This window comes from Alosa alosa, chromosome 7, assembly GCF_017589495.1.
Source record: "Alosa alosa isolate M-15738 ecotype Scorff River chromosome 7, AALO_Geno_1.1, whole genome shotgun sequence".
NCBI lineage: Eukaryota > Metazoa > Chordata > Actinopteri > Clupeiformes > Clupeidae > Alosa > Alosa alosa.
In genome coordinates, this window is record NC_063195.1 from 30,508,486 (window position 1) to 30,530,985 (window position 22,500).

At 44.7% G+C, this 22,500-nt stretch overlaps 1 protein-coding gene across 2 annotated transcripts in view; it reads left to right on the plus strand.

Annotated features, from left to right (window-relative positions):
- Window positions 1–22,500, plus strand: part of LOC125298432 (axin-2-like) — a gene marked incomplete at its 3' end in the record, with an annotated part of 58,235 nt that overhangs the window by 7,011 nt on the left and 28,724 nt on the right. For both annotated transcript variants that reach the window (XM_048249162.1, XM_048249163.1), the window contains 2 exon segments: window positions 3,720–4,078; window positions 8,344–8,457.

The window sequence follows — 22,500 nt, forward strand, 5'->3', positions numbered from 1 at the left end:
CGTGTCTCAGAGCCCGGCAGAAAATCTGATGTGACAGACTGCATAACAGCGTGTGGGACGTAAATAATATTTTTGCCGCCTCAAAAAAGAAGAGAGAGAGAGAGAGAGAGGGAGGGAGAGAGAAGGAGGGGAAAAAACAGTGTAGTGTTACTTCAAGGCCGGATGATGGAAGAAGCAGAAGCAGAATCCTCTGAAACGAGAGAATATCCTCTGCTTTCATCTCTCAAAAATCTCCCCCCCCCTCCACCTCCTCCCAACACCTCTCCATCATGCCCCCCCCCCACCCACCACTACCACCTCCTCCTCGCTCCTCATCCCTATCCCAGCCTTTGATGGCGCCTGCGTATATTCTTATCCTCTTACAGGGCTGCTCACGTATTATGTGTAGATGAGACTCCAGAACTGGCAGTGTGGCGATATCGCCCACCCCACCAACCCCCCAACACACACACACACACACACACACACACACACACACACACACCACCTCGGTGTATGTGGGGAGAGCAGAGAAACGTGGAGGTGTTCTGAAGTTACGGCTCTTTAAGAAGACGTCTTCCTCCCCACAACAACAAGCTTCAAAGTCTTGTGATTTCCTCTGGTGTTCACAGGGGGATATGAGGGGTGAAGAAAAGAGAAAAATCATCAGCTCAGGCTCTTACTCTTTGTCTTGCTGTCAGCAATGTAACCTTTCTGTCTCTCTCCCACACACACACACACACACACACACACACACACACGCACGCACACACAGCCAGGTCCTATGGACAGTGACGTCAATCGATCCACGAGTCCACAGATCTCCCAATAATGAAACATTTACAAAGTCTCTGTATGAATATAACGTGGGTGACCAGCACTGGGCATGAGGCGGACGGGCGACGGGCGGGCTCCCCTGTGGCCGTGTTCTTTTGCGTCGCGCATTACAAACTGCGAATGTGACCACGAGCCACCGAGAAACCGCGAAAAAACGAAGTGAGAAAATTGTACATGCACATTTTTTTTTCTTCTGTTTTTACTTCAAGCCTATTTGCAGAGAATTGAAACAGTTTAATCCATCCTGCTGCGGGTGAGATAATGACCCTGAATTCTAATGGCTTGATGGCCAGCCAATGCTCTCTCTCTTTCTCTCTCTCTCTCTCTCTCTCTAGGGTGCTAAGTGGTTGAAAAAATAACCACAAAAACCACCATGTTTCCATGTCCTTTTCATGTGTGCAAGTCTGAATGCAAATGTGTGAGTGAATTTGTATTTGTATGTGTCTGGTCATGCATTTGTTTGTTTGTGTTCATGCACATGTGTGTGTGTGTATGTGTGTGTGTGTGCAAAATTGGCTCCACAACCTCAAAATGTTTCTTTGTGCCTCCATAATTCTTCCTGGTGTGTTGTTCCCTACCTGCACACCCTGCATGCGGTGTCCCCTGTGAGAGCCTGGTTGGGGTCCAGCTATAGATGGTTAATTAAGCTCTGGTAAGCGATGCATGCTCTTGCCTCCAAACACAACAGCAGCACTCCCTCTACCTCTTCAATGCAGCCGGGCTCCATTCCGGACTGAATCAGATTCCGCCAAATCTGATAGTGTCTCAGACACCACAGTCAGACACCTGAGGTGTTAGTGGTTGGGCACAGGTAGCAAAATTCATACACACATGCACACACAAACACACACACACACATACACACACACACACACACACATACACATTCTTCACACACACACACACACACACACACACACACAAATACTTATACAGTATACATATCCATGCGTGCCATAACATCACAATGCAGTTTTAAATTAGTTTGTTCCTTCTATCTGAACACACACAGAAACACATACACCATCTCCCTTTTTCAACAACAACACACAAGTGGCAAAACACAGTGAAATAGTCGGCTAGTTTGAGCCTGTCGACGCCCTCTTGTCAGAACCGGGTTCTGTCTCTTTGAGGCGGTAGGAAAGCTTTAACAGTGCCCTCATCTTCCCCTCGGTGGACGGTCATGACCATAGCCCGGTCACTATCTGAGCGGAGGGAGGGAGAGCGATACGAACAGCACTGAGCTTGCCCTTCACTGCTGACCACTGCGTTCGCAAGACCCCCTGTGGCAAATTGGATTTTTTAAAACAGATCCATTTTTCAATCACAGATTCATGCTGTAATTGACTGATCCCCCTCCCTTCTGCCATCAGTGGAAATCATAATGAAATTGCAGGGGTTTTTTTCCCTCTAAGAGACAGTGAAATGGTCTCTATAGCAACCCTAGCAATGATTTGTACAAAGGAGGAATGACAAGTGTTTAAAGGGCTGGAGGGTGTTTTAATGTTCGTCTGTGTTCTCTCTCTCTCTCATCAGCTGAAAGGGTCTCCAGGGACCAATGAACAACAGAAATAGAAGAAAAAAGCCCTCACAGAGAGAGTGAAAGAGAGAGAGAGAGAGAGATGGTGGAAGAGACAAAAGTTGTCCTTGGTGATTACTTGTGTGTGTGTGTGTGTGTGTGTGTGTGTGTGTGTGTGTGTGTGTGTGTGTTTGTCAGACAGTTTCTCCTCTAGGACAATAGAAAATAGAAGAACTGATAGATTGCAGCTGGCCATAGAATCATACGCATAGCCACTCTTACTGTAAATTACATATTTTTGTGAAACATATGTAGTCCATATGCAGAGAAAGATATATGGATTGTATAGATTCTATAGATGTATGATAAAAATGTATGGAAGAGTTCACCCTTAAGTTTCTGCTCTGAAATTCAGTTATCGTCTGAATTCATCCATTTGTGTAACTGTGATGTGTACTGGATTATGATGAACTCTGTTGTGTTACCACACACACAACTACAATGTTGCAAGACTTCACTGATGGCCCATCAATTTTTCTAGAACATTTTCTATTTCATCACCCGGCAGCATGACACTTCCTCCAGAATCAGCCTTGCCTTTTCTTTCCCCACACACAAGGATTTTCCAGTGTCATCTTGCATTTACTTGAACTCTAATATGTATTAAGACTCCTGTATGGGTGCCATCATAGAGAGGCTCCAATGGTGAAATGCTAAGTTTCGGTGACAGTAAGTTCTGCGGTTGTGAGCAGGTGGAAAATGCAAGGTGAAGCTTCACTGAATAACCCTCGTCAGTCGTGAGGTATTTTTCTCTACTTTCCCAGCAGAAATAACCTCTTTGTTTACTGCAAACTTCAAAAATCCACTCCGCTGTTTATTGTACGCGCATCCCGCATAATTTTTACAACATGCTTCAAATCATGGCGCCTGTCTGGCAACTCTGCCTCTAACTATTGAAATGTGTACACAGGGTCTAAATGTGATGACTGTGTATACACAACCTTCACTTGTCATTTTTGCCTAGTATTTATGCTCACACACACTCTCTCTCTCTCTCTCTGTCTCTCTCTCTCTCACACACACACACACACAGACTATCAATAATTACCTTTGTTTAGTAGCTCCTCTTTCTGTCAGAGTCAAGGCGTTCTGGTGCACTCATCTCCTCTTTCTGTTTCTCTCTTCTCTCATTATGTCTCTCTCTCTCTCTCTCTCTCTCTTTCTCTTCTTTGTTTCTGTCAGACCTTGATGTTTTTCCAATAATTGGCAGCAGAGGTTGATCCCCCACTCTCTCTCCCCCTCTCTCCCACCCCCCTCTCTCTCCCTCTCTCTCCCCAACTCTCTCTGTCTCTCTCTCTCTGTCTCTCTTCCTCTTCCTTTTAAGAGATGAATCGTTGGCCCGGGATCAAAGATGGACCCCTGTGCCGCTCTGGCTGCCACAAAGGGGCGTCGAGGTTGGCACGGCGCCCGCGTCCCCGGTGACAACCATGCAGATGGGTTGCCAGGCGCAAGGGGTCAACAGCAAAGTGGCTGAACGTATACATCCTGTGAGATGTCTGGTCTCACATCTCTCTCTCGCTCTCTCTATCTCTCTCTCTTTTCCCCCTTTCTCTTGCTCTCTCTCTCTTTCATGTTGTCAGTTCCTGCGGTCCACCATGAAGTGGAGGCCGAGGCCGGTCTGGAGGCTCTCATGGTCGGGGGAGAACTGCGCCGAACCCTCCGTCTGGCCCCCATCTTGTCCAGGTAAACATTTGTTTTTCCTCCCACTAAAGGGACAATGTTTAAACGTTTGCAAAAAAGCGCCGGCCCGGTCTTCAGAGGGCGGCCCTCAGAACCTTCCCGCTGGCCCTCGAGGTCTTGTTTAAATGGACATACACAGCATATCCCGCTCAGATGTGGCGGCGGATTGGACAAATAAACCCGAGCAGACAAAAACAAATAAATTCAGCTGGAGGAAAACAAATGTACAAGCCAGTGTAGCACAAATATATACTCAAAGACCCCTGTCGGTTTTCCCTACTCCCCCACCACCACCGCCACCTCCCCACCCCCTCCCCCCACCTCCGCTCCCGAGTTTCAAACGTTTGCAGAAATACTAGCCAGCTGGCAATCAGTAAGGGACAGTGGAGTTGCCACCCTCGTCCGTGGAAAGCAGAACAATAGGCGAGGCGAGGCGGAGCGGAGCGAGCAGCCGACCACCTGGTTATTATTGTGCGATGGCTTAGAGGGTAATGTGCTTGTATCAAATATAACATGCAAGCCACAGGCCAAGGTGCAGCAGAGGCGCTTCAAGCAGCTACCTACAAAAGAGCGAGCAGAAATAGATTCACACAAGCAACACAGTCCTCACCTATTTGCTATTTGGTTATTTAGAACTGTATAGATGAAAAAAAAAACTATAGGTTTTATAAATGTTTAACAGTGTTTGCTGGAAAATGAACGAACCGTTCATCCTCCTCTTTGTGTACATTAAGCTCCCTCTGTGGAGTTGACTGACATTAGGCACATAACCCTCATTTAGGGTTCGTTTATTGCAATAGTGGCATGCAGGTCCAACTTGGTGTGCTGCCTAAAACAGTCTAGTTCTAGAATCCTGCAAACGTCTGATCTGAGATCAGTTCTCTCTCTCCACCTCCTCCATCTTCCTCTAAGTTGTAGGAGCAGTGAGTTCTTTTGTCGTTGCCTTCCCCCTCTACCTTTGTGCTATAGTTCTCCTTTATCGTTTCCATCTTTCCATATAACCATGGGAACCTCGAGCCGCTGTTATGACGCATGTATAATGGACACCTTGCATTCCTGTCGGTTACTTCACAGCACGCCGCGCTCTCTCTCTCTCTCTCTCTCCCTCTGCCAAATCACATTTAAAGGAAAACTGCATTAGAGGCTTCTCTCTGCCCCGACACCACATTCTAGAGTGAGAGTGTGAAATGCTTTTCAAAGGTAGGGCTAGGCAAAAAAACAGGTACATAAACAAGGACAATACAGTGTTTTTCCACTGGATTCATTGCACCATGTGCAAATTTTGTTCTGGTGGTGGTGTGTGTGTGTGTGTGTGTGTGTGTGTGTGTGTGCGTGTGTTTTAGTGTGTGTGTGGTAGGGGTAGGGGGTGTGTGTAGAGACTCCACAGCAGAGGCCATGTGTTTAGCATTAGCTGTACTCTACATGTGAATGGAATACAGTTAAAGGAACGGAACCCTCCCTTCAGCTTGTGAATCAAACTGGAAAGGCTCTTCCATACATCTGTTGCACTTTGGCTCCGTCCGGCCCGGCGCGGCCTAACTCAGCCCAGCTCAGTCCAGCTCCGTCCATTACCTCAACACCCTGGTGCTCCTCTCAGAGTTCTGCTAGCCTATAACGCACATCACACCAGAGGTGGGGCACTGAGTGTTCCTGCCCATGGCCCCCCACTTCCAGACTCGAGAGAGACCCATGCATTGTTGTAACAGGACGTCACAGTGATAAACCATCGCTGTTGAGCTCTGGATCGAGATGACCCTCTTGAAGTCTTATTGAGGAAGTGAGCTAGAACCAGAAGAGTCGCTTATTAGATTACATGGAGCTCAAACATCAAAGGAGTGACGAGGTTTTTTTTTGTCTTCTTCAAAAGCTAAAGGTCTCTAGTCATGTCAGACACTCCTTGCCTTTAATTTGCCAAACCAACCATGTGAAACATGCACTAAAACAACAGACAAGAACATTACGGTATGCGTCTCACTGGTTTCACTATTTTATTGACTGCCACAGTATCTTAAATTCACCCTGTGAGGCTGAGGTTTAGCAAGGAAAATGAACCTATATATCTGTAGGTGGCATGGGCCTAAATTAAGTCTACCACATTAAAACAGCTTCAGGCTTAACATGATAGGCAGCATGGGACCTCAAGCTGCCAAAATCAGGACAGCAATTTGGCCGAAGAAAATGGGCTACAAATTGAAACTGCATAACACATTAATATCTAAAAGGGCCATATGTGTTTTTTCTCTCTCCCTCCAGCTGGAGATACAAGGCGAGAGAGAGGCGGCCATTGGCAGATAATTATTTGAAAAGAAAAAGTTATGCTACCATAATAATGGGCATAACAGGTCTGACTTTTATGTGGTCGTCCTACAGAGAAAATGAGCCTAATCTCCGTCTTTGTGGTCGCTCCAACTGTTCACCCCCACCCACCCACGCAAAACGTTTATTCCAGCACCATTGTTTCTCCAAAGTTTACACACAATAAACAATTATATGTCTTGCCCAGAGCGGTCTTCAGTGGCCCCGCGCTGCTTTTGCTTGGCTGTAGTTTAAATAAAATGTTAATTTTGACTTGAGGAGGATTTCAAAGCGATGGCCTCAACTTTTCATCTCCCGAGCACACAACGAGCTCGCCGACACAAAGTCGTGCTGCGATGCAAAAGAGTGGGGGAAAAAAGAAAAGGCGAGAAGAGAAATACTTTTTCCTCTCGCTTATGCACTCTTCTACTTTCTTTTGTTCCCCTTGGTGGATTGTGCAGAATTTTAAGCAGGCATTGTAGAGGTCCACTAGGTGTTCCTCCCTAATGGTGCAAACATGCCACAATCAGGCCCTCTCCACATCTTGACGGACAGCAAACATAGGTCTGGGGTGACATGGCACCTGTCAGAGCCATCCATAGAGGTTTGCATCAGTTTTGACATGGCCGCATCAGGTTTCCAGATGTCATAGTTTAACAAGCTGTTCTACTCTTGATATTTGTCATATATCAGTTTTCCCCAAGGTTTTTGAACCTCTCAGACCACCGTACATTGTGTTTTGCTTTTGGCCTCCACACCTTGCCAGATGTGTTGTAATAATTGCACATTCACTCAAAGAAAACCATAAAACACATATTACACATGATTACACAAATGATTTCAGACATTTCAGAACTGAGAGTATTGAGTAAATCACTTGTAAATGAAATACTTTCCTTTTGAAACAGATACTTGCTACAATATCTCATTAAGTTGCATAAGAACCGTAAAAACATTTGGCAGAACTCTGATTTTATTCTAAGTTCTAATGCAAACATAGCATACTGTTACATATAATGTTGTTCATAGTGACGAGGTATAGAGAGAAGATCATATTTAGGCTGCAGCCAGCTTACCATCAACAACAAAACTATGTTTTCATGCATAGATTGCAAGTCAGCAAGATTCACAGTTTTCTTACGGCTCTTCCACAAGACCCGTGTGTGTATATTGATGTGTATTTGCACAAACATGTTGAAGGTGAGGCTTCGCTGGCCTTCCCAGGCCACCCTCCCTCTAAAGGGTACCAGCTGCAGAGACTCCTGTGAAACCTGCTTAAGCTGTCTCATATGTCGGTTGTCTGGCAGGAAACTGCATTCCAGCATAGATCATAAAGGTGCTATATGTAAACAACACTCGGTGTTGTTATCTCCTGGCCCCGCTCTGATTTCGCACAGGTGTTCTGACAGGCCAGGAGGTGATTAGGACTGATGTTTCTGTCCTGCATACAGAAGTGGACATCTTGAAACCTGCGGATTATTCAGGACAAGAGTCAAGACCATGCGCATTGCAAGCATAACTCAATCTAGACATTTCTCAAAATTCTACATTGTGAAACACTAATGATACTTTTGTACCTAATTGTCAAGTCAAGTTTATTTATATAGCGCATTTCATACACAGTGGTCATTCAATGTGCTTTACATAAACAAAAGCAAACAGTAATAACAAATAAAAACATAAAAGGGCAATAATGAAAGAATAGTTTAAATTGTGACAGTTATTAAAATTTTTACATAAATATAGAGATCTGCAACTTAAGTAGTATTGTAAGGTCACGGTAAGGTTTATGTCTTACACAATATAGGAACCCCAGTGAATGAAAAGTTTGTCTTGTTATGAGTCCAACCATTCACTACTGTAATAAACCAAAGTGGAGCGTTAGCTGCCTAGCACATGTGATATAATGCTGTTCCTTCTGTGTGACAGACAGTGACTGTGCTCTTCAGGATGGGTGTCGTTGTGTCTTACAGATCTACAGTGAACCCCCAGAATCTCCATGGAGGGTGTGGCGTACTGAAGACGACATTCCTGTCAGCGCAATGTGTCCTGTCCAGGAGGTCAGCAGCAACATTGGCAGCTAGAGGGTGGGTATAAGGAGATAAAATACAAGTGGGGAGCTCACAGGTCAAAGTTCACAGCAGCAGAAAAGTGCCGGAAGCATTTGGGAGAAATTAAGTAATAAATAGTGTGATTAATAGGCTACAATGATGGACAGCAAGTTATTCTTTATAGCCGGAGGGATAGTACAATACTAGACTAGTACAGCAATGCACAATACCAATACAAGTCTTATGACCAGTTTGCTCCTCTGCCAAATGTATTGCATGTGGTCCTGTATATTCCATGCCAGCTGGACTTTACCAGCCAAAGATTTGTGTTTTTATTTCATTGTGGTTCTCTGTCTAGAACACAACACCTCATTTTTTCAGGTTGCTGTGGCCTAGGACATATAAAGTATAGTATTTTTTACTCTTTTGATCCCGTGAGAGAAATTTGGTCTCTGCATTTATCCCAAAGCCAGAAATTAGTTATCACACATGTCCCATCCCGGGCAACAGACACACAGACCCTCTCACTGTGACCTTTTATTACATATATAACCATCACCTGCCTGAGGATGTGAAGCATTGTGTGGGGGCGCTGGTAGCGTAGTGGTTAAGGAACTGGGCTAGCATGCAGTAGACAGAAAAGTTGTGGGTTCCATTCCCGGCTTATACTGTTGTGCCCTTGAGCATGGCACTTAAAGGTGCTCTAAAGCGATATTGGGTAACGTCACTTCTGTTGGCGTTCGAACAAAACAGAGAGCTAGCTCTCTACTCCCTCTCCCCTGTGCAATTGAAACTCTCCTAAACCCGCATCTCATCTGTGATTGGATGTTTTTATGGCCCAGGCTGGACCAAGTTGTTTATGTTGCCATTTTTGGAGCCGGGGCTGTTCACAGAGACCGCGTGCTTTACAGTGTATTCAGGGCACAGGCAGCTAGCAGATGGTGAGGTGATGTTTGCTGTATGTGACAAAAAATGTTTTAGTTTAGAAACCGCGTAACATCGCTTAGAGCACCTTCAACACTGTGTTCCTCCAGGCACAACGTAACTGCCCTTGGAATGTAATTGACATTTGTAAGTCCCTTTTGAAAAAGTGTCTGCTAAATCAATGAAGCATATCACCATGGGCAATTTATCCATAGACTGTATATATATAACTATTCTATTTTGAATTTATCAAATTGTGGCGGTAGAGGGTGTAGTAATATAGTATTTTCTGTGCTACCTATATTGTACTCATGTAAGAATCTCTGCCATGATACAAACTGTGACCAAATGTTGCAGGAGGTAAAAGCTCTGGAGCTCTGGCATAAACAAATGAAAGGGGAAACAAATCGTTTGATGTCTGCTGCGGATGACATAACACTTTCCAGCCATTTCTGTCGTCTTCTAGTCCTCTTTGCCATGGTGACTGTGGCCAGTGCGCCGGGCAACCATGAGTGCTGTTCAAACTTTATGAGGGTCACAGTCAAACCATGTTCTTATTCTCTCTCTTTCTCTCACCCCACCCTCTCTCTCATCCTTTCTGTCTCTCTCTCTCTCTCTCTCTCTCTCTATCTCTTTACATTACATTTCTCTCCCTTTTGTTTTGTTGCCACAGCAGTCTCCACACTAGAGAAAGGTGGTTTTGGCAGGAGCCATATAACCTTCATGCCTTTCATGTACCCAGTCATGCTTTGGTTAAATTGCAAAGATCAAAGGCCCTGGATGCAAATTCTTGCAGACATTACTCCATTTGATGTGTTGGTGTGTTTTTTTGGGTGACACAAATCGTGGTGGTGATTACAGTAATAGAAGGGCATAGTGGTGTGGCTGAAACCAAAATAGCTTCCTTGTTACGTCTGTCAATTAGCAGAGGTGACTTTTGTTTGCAAACAAACACAGGCCTAGAGGGGCCCGCACAATGGGAGCGCTGCTTGTGTTGATAAAGTGATTTGGCTTTCATCTTGCCGAAGCTGGGATGTTTTTTTTTTTTTTGGGGGGGTTGGCTCTCACTCAGCCAGTGCATTCACACCTCTGTCTAAAAAAGAAAGATGAGGGGGGAAAAACAAGTGCAGCGTGTCCTGTTTAACACGTTGCTGGTGGCCTGGCTTGATGCAGTGCCTCATCGATTTGCTGTAGTTGATACTTCACAGGGCCGAGGCAGTGCTGGCTGTGTGATTATGTTTCATGTTTTATTTTAACGGTGCCTTTGAAGAGCCTCATTCCTATTCTTAGACAATGTACAGGTGTTACTCATGCAACCTGGCCATCTTTCATTTTTACCCGCCCCAAAGCGGATGTGTCCTTGAAGTCCTACATTTTTCAGCATGACTAAGTGTGTGTGTGTGTGTGTGTGTGTGTGTGTGTGTGTGTGTGAGTGCCTGTGTGTATTGTGTGTGTTTGTGCCTGCTTGTGTGTATGTGTGTGCAGGCACACATCTGTGTGAATGTGTGTGTGTGTGTGTGTGTGTGTGTGTGTGTGTGTGTGTGTGTCTGTGTGTGTCTGTGTGTGTCTTTGTGTATGTGTGAGTGCCTGTGTGTATTGTGTGTGTTTGTGCCTGCTTGTGTGTATGTGTGTGCAGGCACACATCTGTGTGAATGTGTGTGTGCGTGCATGTGTGTGTGTGCCAATGCTTGTGCATGCTTTTCTTGTCCAGGGGTGTGTGCACCCTTATCAGGGCACTTGTTACAGGAGTCATAACGCCTGGTTTATTTTTATTTGTCGGTTATTGAAAGCCTCAGCTGGTTGAAAGGATAACTTTGCCTGTGGGAAGGACTTGCTCAGAGGGCCAAGTTCAGATCGGCTCTCTCATTTCTCCTCCACCGCTTTGCATTCTGGTAGTGCAAGCGAAGGCCTGATGCTCCGCCTTTGATTGTCTCTTTAATGTTGCTGCTCCCAGAATACATTAGCTAGGAGGTTGAGGTGAGTGGCTGGCTGACTGTGTTGAGGAGGCAGTGGTTTAGCAGGAGATGAAGACGTTACAGTCTTCATCATCAGCGCCCAGTGCCCAGTTTTCCGATCGATCAGCTTTCCTTCTCTTTCTCACTCTTTGCCTCTCGCCAAAGCGAAAAAAAGCTTGAAGTGCTGTCATTCATCGGTGCACTCATTCACCGACAAAACACCGCCCCCTCTCTAAACAGGGTTGTTTGTGTTTATTTTATGTGGGGATACTGTGTTTGAAATTCACATGAGAAAAAAAAAGGTGACCACCGCTCAAAAGCAAACTTCTAAAATACTTGTTCAGAATCATCTCGCCATCCGTCAGTACCAGATAACAGATTGAACTAGAGAATTAAATGTTTTAGGCTGACTTCCAGAGGGTTCTGAGACATGTAATCGGAAAGACCCAAAAGTGAGATATCTTTCTGTTGCATGATCTTGGCTGGCCAGCGTGCTACTATTAGACAGGTTGCTATATGTGCCAGAGACATTTTTTTTTTGTATTTCTGGATGGGGGTAAAGGGTTATTTTTCTCCCAGAGTCGAGCAAGTGCTGCAAAGCACCAAAAGCCTAGCCAAGAATTCACATAGGGAGAGAGAGAGAGAGAGAGAGAGCAAAAAGACGACACATGCACAAAAAGAGAGTCAGAAGTAAAAAGACAAAGAGAGAGGGAACGCAGAGCAAAAGAGGGAGGGAGGGAGAGAGAGAGAGAGAGAAAGCGAGAGAGCAAAGCAGAGAATTTTGTTCCTCGTCTCCAGGCCGGCATATAAGAGTATTAGACCTACTTTAATTACACAGCTCTGTGGAAGGGCTCTCTTTTTCTCGCTCAGCGGTGAGCGCGTTTGCGTTTGTTGTCAGTTCAAGGATTTCTAAAGGATGTGCTGGCATGTGTAGGCCTTGGCAGAGGAAGTGTGGGGAGGAGGGGTTGGGTGAGGGGGTATTGAACTGTTATTGTTTGAAAAGCGTGTAAAAGCGGCCCTCGCAACAGCTCTGCCACCGCCGAGAATGAGAGAGAGTGAAAGAGAGGGAGAGAGAGAGAGAGAGAGTCAGAGAGAGAGAGAGGAAGAGGGGAATAAAAAAAAAACGTGCAGCGCTTGACGGACGGCTTAACGGGCGAAACCAAAATTCTCCTTTTGCTTGTGGAGACGTCAGAAGCCTTGCCAGAAAGAGAAGGGGAGCGTTGGGGGGGGGGCACCACAAAATCTCTCTCGCCCGCTTGCTTCTCACCCTCTCCTTTTCTCCTGTGCTTTAAGTCCTTTACTGAATGCAAACATCAAAGGACAAACACTCAGAATATACATTGTTGTTTGGAGCAACCACACACACACACACACACACACACACACACACACACACACACACACACACACACACACACACACACAATCACACAAACAGACAAAACAAAACAAACGCGAGCAAGACAGAAAATGGAGGATTTCAAATTTTTTTGGTGCCTCTCCTCACGCTCATAGAAATGGAACCCTCTGGGGGATTGGGAGAGGAATTTTCAGATTAACTTCTTTATCTCTTCATTTCAAAATGTCCTCTCTACCGCATCACGCCTGGCCAGCGCTTCCTCTGCCGTGTTGATAGGATGTGCTAATCCCGCTCTGACATACTGATGGGCTTTGTGAGACAACAACGCCTATTTGCAGGATGGTGTGTGTGTGAGTGTGTGTGAATGTGTGAAGGATTTTTTTGAAGTTTGCGTTAGTCCTGTCTCATTGTCTGTCGAGGGCCTCCTTCTAATCTGATGTAAACTTGAGTCTTTTCAGCGCACCTCAGAATGGTGCTGTGTGTACCGTGCGCAATGCAAACAACAATCCCTAAACCTGTGTTTTTGGTTTTAATGGGCCTTATCTATAGACTAAAGACCACCCAGACAACACAACTCACCTGGAGAGAGTGACGGCAAGACCTTTTATGTGTATGTGTGTGAGTGTGTGTGTCTGTGTGTGTGTGTGTGTGTGTGTGTGTGTGTGTGTGTGTGTGTGTGTGTGTGTGTGTGTGTGTGTGTGTGTGTGTGTGTGTGTGTATCAACGTGTGTGTGTGTGTGTGTGTGTGTGTGTGTGTGTGTGTGTGTGTGTGTGTGTCGACTTGTGGGTGTGTCAACTTGTGTGTGTGTGTGTGTGTGCATGCATGTGTGTACTTGCTTGTGTTGTCTATATACCGATTTAAGAAAAATACCTCTCACATAACAAAGGCTTAAAACAATCTTTGGTAGCTCACAGCAGAACAGCTGAAAAGCTTGCAGGTTATTGGTTGAATTATATGCCAGTGCCGCCCCTAAGTAAAACACAAGTGTGCCAAAGCCATTGTGTCAACAAGAAGCTTATTCATCACATCTGATTAAATTACTGCTCAGGGTTAGACAAACAAGATGACAATTGGAAAGAGTATACTGTATACTATACTTATTATGTATACTTTACTTTAATTTACTGGGTATTGTGGGCTACTGTCGATGGAATGGAATCAGTTATTTCACTGTCAAACAGAGTTCTCTCATCTTTTCACGCTGTCTAGCCTGTCTAAAAGTCTGCACTCAGAAATGAGTCTGTATGAAAGGCTAGTAGTTTCCATAGGCTGTCTCAGTGGGTGATCTAACTATGGATCACACTGTCAGACAAATTAAATTCCAGCATAAAAGAAACTGCATATGGCCTGTGTAAGCATCTGTTGTAGGGATAGGATGGAGGTGTGTGTGTGTGTGTGTGGGGGGGTTGGCCTAGCTCGGGGCCCTGCTTCTGGGGCACACAGTGGGCAGCATAACGCTGGCTCTGAGTCATCCAGAGCCCCTCTCATGGCACACACACACACACATACACACACACACACACACTCACTCAAACACATTCACACACAACATGGCGCCTTATCAGGCCTGGCCCTCCACACTTCAAAGGCACGCAGTGTCGGGCAGGCCTTTCTGATGTCTGTGCCAGCACCCCCCACCCCACCTCCACCCCTCACCCCAGTGGACCCGCTCTGGAAACACTGACTTGTCATGTGACGGGCATCACTCCATCTACCCCAACTCCACCTCCCCAAACCCTCGAGGGGTCCGACTCATTGGACCCTGTGACGTGGCCATCGCTTTGACCTTTGACCTGAGCCATTGTGGTCACGGGAGCAGTGACATCAGCAGCGTGAGTGACTGCGTTGTTACCTCCTCCACCCATGAAGACTCGTCAATGGGCAGAATTGTGTTGGCGCTCGATGTGAGGCCACGATTACACACATTAGCAAAGCCAATCACCATGTACAGAGATGGTTAACTCTGTAAGATGGCGCTATTATGCTTTTAGATGTTTCATCGAGGGGCGACATCAGGCATGACTTCTAGTTTATACAATAGCGAAATCGTTCTCCCTTTTTAAGAACGTGTCTTTAGCACAAGATTAACTTTTTTGCGATGGCATTTTGTCAAAAGTGTCAGTTGTGGTCTGTGTGGGAACAGGAAAGAGCCTTGCGTCCCTGACGCTCTCAAGCCTCTGTATTTTTAGGCACACAAAGCCAGTTCCTTAGGAACACTTTCCCTTTGTTGATACAAAACATCCAGGTTCAAATGGTCGACATCGGCTAGGTTTTCAAAGATAATTGTCCGACACGTTCGCAATCTGGTCAGTCACAAAACAGTGTCCCTGGTCAGCAATGCTGTGTCCCTCAACACAACAGGCTAATGAGTCACATATTAAAGCCACTGGATAGCCATGCTCGTTCCATCCATGAGTGCTATTCAAATCATTTCATACAGTACACGCAGTACTGTGGTTTAACTAAGAGTACAGATCAATTTAATTATACTATGATTATACTATGATTTATAATAATAAATCATAATACTATGCCAAATGATATGTGATATGTAATGGCATGTTTTTTTTCTTTTTTTTTTTTTTTTTTTTTGAACCAATTTAGGAGACCTAACTTTTTCCATGTACAAACTGTGGTAAAAGTGGTAACTGGTGTATCGGGTCCCCCAGAGGATTGTCCTGCATAGGCATCAATTGCACCGGGACTTTACAGTTTGAGCTCATCGCTAAACATTAATTTATCACTAGTTAATCATTCATTCATTTCACATCAATCTCACAATCATTAATTTATCTTGAGCCACAAAACAGTTTGTGGCTGTTTCTACACTCCCTGTTCTATACAGACAGGCAAACACATCTTTTTTCCGAGGTGGCTGTGTACATCTTTGTTAAGTCAGATGATTTGATCAGTGATCATAAATGCAAACTTTCATAAATTACCTGCATAGAGATATATTTATAGATAAGTGATGAATTATTAGCATTTCTGACATCACAAAATATCTATATGAAGACAGCCATCCTACTCTATTTGTCCAGGAGTTACATTTAATAGCATCAAGCTTTCAGAACATGTTATAAAAACTTTAAGAACATAGAAAAAAACTTATATAGACATAGTATAATGTCAACATGTGCCATTATCAAAGATATCCTCATTGCATGACAGCATAAATATGTGTATCAGAAGAACTGAAAATACTTAAACTGAAAATATTTCTTTTTGATTTTCTTCCTTTTTGAACTGTCACATAAGGCCAGTAGCATCACTGAACTAAAAAAGATGTGCATTGTGTTAAATTGGAATTTAAAATGTATCTAATCTAAATAACACTATTGTAATGTCACCCTATTCAACTTCAGCTCAGTTTAAACTCAAACCGTAACTACCTTCAAAGGGTACCTAATGAACAGATTGCCTGACAGTATAAAGGTTTAAAAAAAGGACTTCTTTGCTTTGGAGAACAATAGAGTGGTTGCACATGACTTGTGCGACAGGTCTAACCTACTCATAAAATTTAATTTGTGCCTAGGAGGATTTTTTTAACACCAGTGTTGAATGCTATCACCTCCCTTAAATTGCTCACATGAACCAGTTAAGTGAATCAGTTGGTCTGCGTCCTTCTTTCATGGAATACACAGATTTATCTTCTGAGAGGAGAGGGATGGAGGTGTGTGTAGTGTGTGTGTGGGGGGGGGGGGTACTAACGGGGCTGAGCCTTACCACAGGAAGCTCTTTATTACCTTACGAAGGCCCCAAAGGGAGGAAGAGGACAATCTCTCTTCTCCCCTTCTCTCTCTCTCTCTCTTCTCCCCTTCTCTCTCTCTCTCTCTTTTCTTCCCCCCCAACCCGGTCAAAAACATTTGCAAATTCCTGTGAAAGCTGATTGAATTGTCAGTACTCAGAGAGACGCACAATTCCAGTGTTGACAGAGAAGAAAAGTAATTTATTTGTTCACACCAAAGGGGCTTCAATTACCAGTTGCCTCTCTACTTCCCCAGTTGCCTCTCTACTTCCCCAGTTGGTGTGATGGCTCCTGTTTGTGACAATGCATTTCCACCAAAGACGCCAAAACAACACCAAAAAAAAAACAAAGCCACGTTAAGTGAGCCCTGACCGGTCATTAGTTTTGTCGGAAGGTCTTGTGAGATGGTTGTGTCTCCTTCAGATTCTAACAGCGGAGCAAGTCATCTCCAAAGGCTGTGCACAAAGACAGGAAATTGCTCTTCATTCTGTGGTGCTGATGGAGGGTTATTGTTGGGCCGTGTTGAGACTCAACTCCTGGCCAGGCTCCGGCTCACAACAAAAGCAGAGGAACTGGGCTGCCACCCTGCTGCCTGAGTGAGCGAGGCTCCCAGCTGATGGGTGACTGCTGAGTGATAGAGAGGAATCTGGATGGTCAGGGTGAACCCCCCACCCCCCCAACTTCACTCACTCACATACACTCACAAACCTACACATTCACACATGCTCACATATACACTCACAAACATACACATACACGCATGCTCACATACTGTATACACTCACAAACCTACACATACACACATGCACACATATACACTCACAAACCTCCTACACATACACACATGCTCACATATACACTCACTAACCTACACATACACACATGCTCACATATACACTCACAAACCTACACATATACACTCACAAACCTACACATACACACATGCTCACATATACACTCACGCATGACACGACAGCGGACCAAAACATTGCTAATTTTGAACACTGATTTTTTTTAAAAATGCCACTTGACCAATCAACATGTAAGTACGTCAGTCATGGTTCCTATGTGCAGGGAATAGACCCTACCCCATAGGAGCTTAAATAGTTATAGGAACTGTGGTCCGAGGAACTACAATCCCCCCCAGTGGAATGCAGTGCCAATGTGTGGAAAGGGGGTAGTTTCTCAAAAGGTTCTAGGAACTGCAAAAAGTCCCTCCAATGTGAAAACACCTATACTTGCACACACATACACAAAGACATGAACAGACACACATGCTTGCACTCACTTATGCGTGCACACACACACTTCACACACTCCCCAACTCGGCAGAGTTTACCCTGAGACAGTTCCCCGACTTGTGACCCATCCAAACCAGTCCCCTGAAAAGCAGTCTGTTGAAAACGTCAGCAAACCTGAATCAGTTGTTTTCTAAAAAAGCAGAGAGGAACGACAGTGTTCCACTCTACAAGTTGGTACCCTCCAAAAAGCGTCACCTGAGACGTGCCTTTGTAATCCAAGTCCTCCTAGCCCCATCCACCCCCTGACAACATACACACACACACACACACACACACACACACAACATGCACACACACACATACACATATACTCACACTTCAGGGCTGATGTCTCTGCTTCCTCCTGCAAAGACCTGGAGGGTGTGTCAGCAGTAAAACCAAGTCTCTCAAGTGCAAAAGGGCCTAGGTTGAGACATGCATGGAATTGTAATGCAACTACCAACGGATGGGGGTGATATAAGACCCTTTAACAGTGAAATTAATAGATGGAGGATATAGGTAACCCAGTTTCTCCCTGAGGCTCATTTTAAGAGAGAGAGACATGTTTTTTTGTTGTCTTAATGAAGTTGGTTTATTTTCGTAGGGATCGGGGCATGATGTATTTGCCTCGGAAGCCAAAGCAACCTCTCGTAATTAAGAGGCATTCCTTTCAAAACACAAGAGCCTTTGAAGACAGCAGACAAAATAGATGAGAGGAAAAAAACTTTTTTTTCTCTCTTTCTCAGATGTGAACCAGTATTGAGACATTTCCTTTGGTCTGTGGGGTTGAATTATTCTTTTTCAAGTGACTCAAAAAAAAAAGAGAGGCGAGGAGCATTTTTCTAATCTGTTTTTTGACACACAAAAAAAGACATTAGGCGTGTATCTGTGGGATGAACTCTGCAGCACAAAATAGACTGTACTTCCTAGAATGGCGGCCAATGAGGAGTTCACATCTGGAATGGATTTTGACCTATTATAGTACTGGCACTAGAGCTATTCATGGTGCCCCAAAATGCCTGTCGAGAGAGAGAGGGAGAGAGAACAGTCTCTAACTGTGTGTAGCTGCTCTCTCCCACGCTCGGCATGGAGAAAAGCAAGCAGACAGGTATCTGTTTAGTTCATTTAGTTCCTGATTATCTGTCCCCATAAAGAAAATAACCCGAGTCGCAGAAGAGAGGAGTATAAAAGCACCAGGACGTTTAACGGTTAAACGGCTCAGCCCAGTTTATCAGAGCTGGAGAGTGTGGAGGAGTTTCCCAGCTGCTTGTGAATCTCTGGACAGGTCTGATACGGTCTCTGGAGAAACTCGATCTACGCTGCAAACCATAAACACCTTACCTGCAGGGGCCGAGAGGTCTAATATGAAGTGATATACTGTAGACTGCTACTTGAGGAATGGCAAGCTGAAGAGCGCAAGGGTTCTGAGGGCAGATCAATGAAAAGGTGGCCTTTCCTTTTGGAATGGTCGACAATATATTGCGTATTATATATTAGCAGATCTTTGCCGTGACTGTTATTCAGTCATTTCTACTCATCTGCATTATATACATCACATCACTGACTGGCTTCATGAGTCATTTACCTTCAAAACATTATGGACAGCTGCTCCTGCCTCTCTTCTATACTCTACATCTCTCTCTTTCTCCCTCTTTCTTTGCTTCAAAACACCGCACTTTAAGAGTTCAAACTGTTCCCTTCGCTTCAAGTAAAACACAGTGCTACGTTCTCTCGAGCCGAAAACTTGGTGAGCGGTGCCATTTTGATGTAGCGGGAGTTGCGTTTTTTTTTCTCTCTTTCTCAGATGTGAACCAGTATTGAGACATTTCCTTTGGTCTGTGGGGTTGAATTATTCTTTTTCAAGTGACTCAAAAAAAAAAGAGAGGCGAGGAGCATTTTTCTAATCTGTTTTTGACACACAAAAAAAAAAGACATTAGGTGTATCTGTGGGATGAACTCTGCAGCACAAAATAGACTGTGTACTTCCTAGAATGGCGCCAATGAGGAGTCCACATCTAGGAATGGATTTTGACCCCATTATGGTACTGGCACTAGAGCTATTCATGGTGCCCCAAAATGCCTGTCGAGAGAGAGAGGAGAGAGAACAGTCTCTAACTGTGTGTAGCTGCTCTCTCCCACGCCGCATGGAGAAAAAGCAAACAGACAGGTATCTGTTTAGTTCATTTAGTTCCTGATTATCTGTCCCCATAAAGAAAATAACCCGGTCGGAGAAGAGAGGAGTATAAAAAGCACCAGGACCGTTAACGGTTAAACGCTCAGCCCAGTTTATCAGAGCTGGAGAGTGTGGGAGGAGTTTCCCAGCTGCTTGTGAATCTCTGGACAGGTCTGATACCCGGTCTCTGGAGAAACTCGATCTACGCTGCAAACCATAAACACCTTTACCTGCAGGGGCCGAGAGGTCTAATATGAAGTGATATACTGTAGACTGCTACTTGAGGAATGGCAAGCTGAAGAGCCGCAAGGGTTCTGAGGGGCAGATCAATGAAAAAGGTGGCCTTTCTTTTGGAATGGTCACAATATATTGGTGTATTATATATTAGCAGATCTTTGCCGTGACTGTTATTCAGTCATTTCTACTCATCTGCATTATATACATCACATCACTGACTGGCTTCATGAGTCATTTACCTTCAAAACATTATGGACAGCTGCTCCTGCCTCTCTTCTATACTCTACATCTCTCTCTTTCTCCCTCTTTCTTTGCTTCAAAACACCGCACTTTAAGAGTTCAAACTGTTCCCTTCGCTTCAAGTAAAACACAGTGCTACGTTCTCTCGAGCCGAAAACTTGGTGAGCGGTGCCATTTTTGATGTAGCGGGGAGTTGCGTTTTTTTCTCTCTCTCTCTTCACTATCAGAATTCTGAGAGTGAGCACATTCTCCTTGCCGCCTTATTAGCATACATCAAACCTCTGATGACACGCCACACTTAATTTGAATCTTTTCAAGGGTTTGGGAGTGGCGTCTTTTCAACTGGCAGCTGTCTTATACATCAGCGCATGACACAACTCCGGAGAGGGAGTTGAAAAAAAAAACGTAGTACAATCCAAAGGCTATATATAGGTGACACATTGTCACTTTTTTTTTCATACGTCGCAGCACTTTCTAAGTAGTCAATACAGAGTGCTTTATCGGGAACAAAAAACGCACCCCAAAAAAGGCCCGGAGATGAAGCGATGCGCCTTTTAAGAAGAGAGAGGAGGGAGAAAAAGAGAGATCGTCTGCAAACGAAGAGAGGAAGAGAGAGAGAGAGATGCATGCAGCGCAGGCGCTTCGTTTTTGATCGCACCTGTCCGTCAGGAAGAACAAGCCATGCCTCCTGATGTGCCTGATCGTTAAGTGTCCTCAAAGTGTCTGAAAGTCTCTTTGTGCGCACCAAGCGCCTCGATTAAAGAGCCACGCATCATTTATTCATCCCAACACTCAGGAAGAGAGGGAAAGAGAGAAAAGAAAGAGAGACAGAGAGAGACAGAGGATCTACGGATTGGCACACACTTCTGTCAAATTCAGTTGCACCTTGATGAAGTCAGCTTTCTTTTGCAGTGCAGTCTGTGTCTGTGTGTGTGTGTGTGTGTGTGTGTGTGTGTGTGTGTGGGAGGAGCAGGAGGAAAATGCATTGGTGTAACGTGGCCCATTTGGAAATGGGAGCACTGTGATGAAAGTTGGAACCTAAATGCTTTAGTTTTCCTTTTATTTTATTATATTTTTATGTTTAGTTGTTGTCTTTGTTGTGTCTGAAGGACAGGTTGGTTAGAGGGAGGTATAATTGTATAAAACTCTCAGACAGGGAGGGGAAAACAGCTCCTGAACCTCTTCCTGATGCTCTGAGCTGTCAGGCTGTGACACCGCAAGGACAGTATACCACAGGCAGCAAAACGGGCCCAATTGCTGTCGCCTTGTTTGAGATACACACATATACTGACATTGTATGAACTAGTGGGCCCAGTTCTGAGCTCCTAAACCCCCTTATCCGTTTGCCTGCCTGCCTGCCTCTGCACCCCAACTTTTTTTTGTGTGTTTTCTCCCCCCCCCTTCTGTTTCGCATGGCCAGGATCGTGATGTGTGGAGTCTTTGTAGTGGAAGAATTCTTTTCAAGCGAGAAGTTTTACAGTCTTCACTTTTTAACAGGCGAGATGAATATCAGTAGGACAAAGGAGCATTGCCGAGAAGGAAAGGCTTTTGACTACACTTCTAAGTCTCAGGAGTTCTGACTTCTTTTTGCTCTTCCCCATAACTGGCTCCCTCGTATCGCGACAGAAAAGACAATGTATCAAATGCAACCTGAAAACCCAAAGTCTTTTTAAGTTACATCGCTGTTTGAAAATGTTGTTCTTCACAGGCTCCCTCTCTCCCTCTCAACTTTCCCTCAGTGAAGAAGAAGTTTCTTCTTCTTCTTCTTCTTCTTCTTCTTCTTCTTCTTCTTATTCTTTCTTTCTTTTTCTTCCATCAGTCAGACGGACATTCACTGGTGGTAAAGGGAAAAAGAAACAGGCAGATTTCAACACTGTAAGCTCTTGACAAATGGTTCCACTCGTTTTCCAAAGCCTCTTTGAAGTGTTTCTTGATCACCTCACAGACCTATGGGAAGATGAAAGAGCATCAATCATTTTTTATCTCAGTGTTACCCTGTCTACAGCCTCAAAACGCATGCAGGGCCCTAACAGGATCAGTGAAACCACACAGAATTATACAACCATCTGTACCAGTAGCTGCAGTAATCTGCTTGCTCTCTCTCCCCCTCTCTCTCTCTCCATCCCTCTCATGCTCTCCCTCCCTCCCTCTCTCTCTCTCTA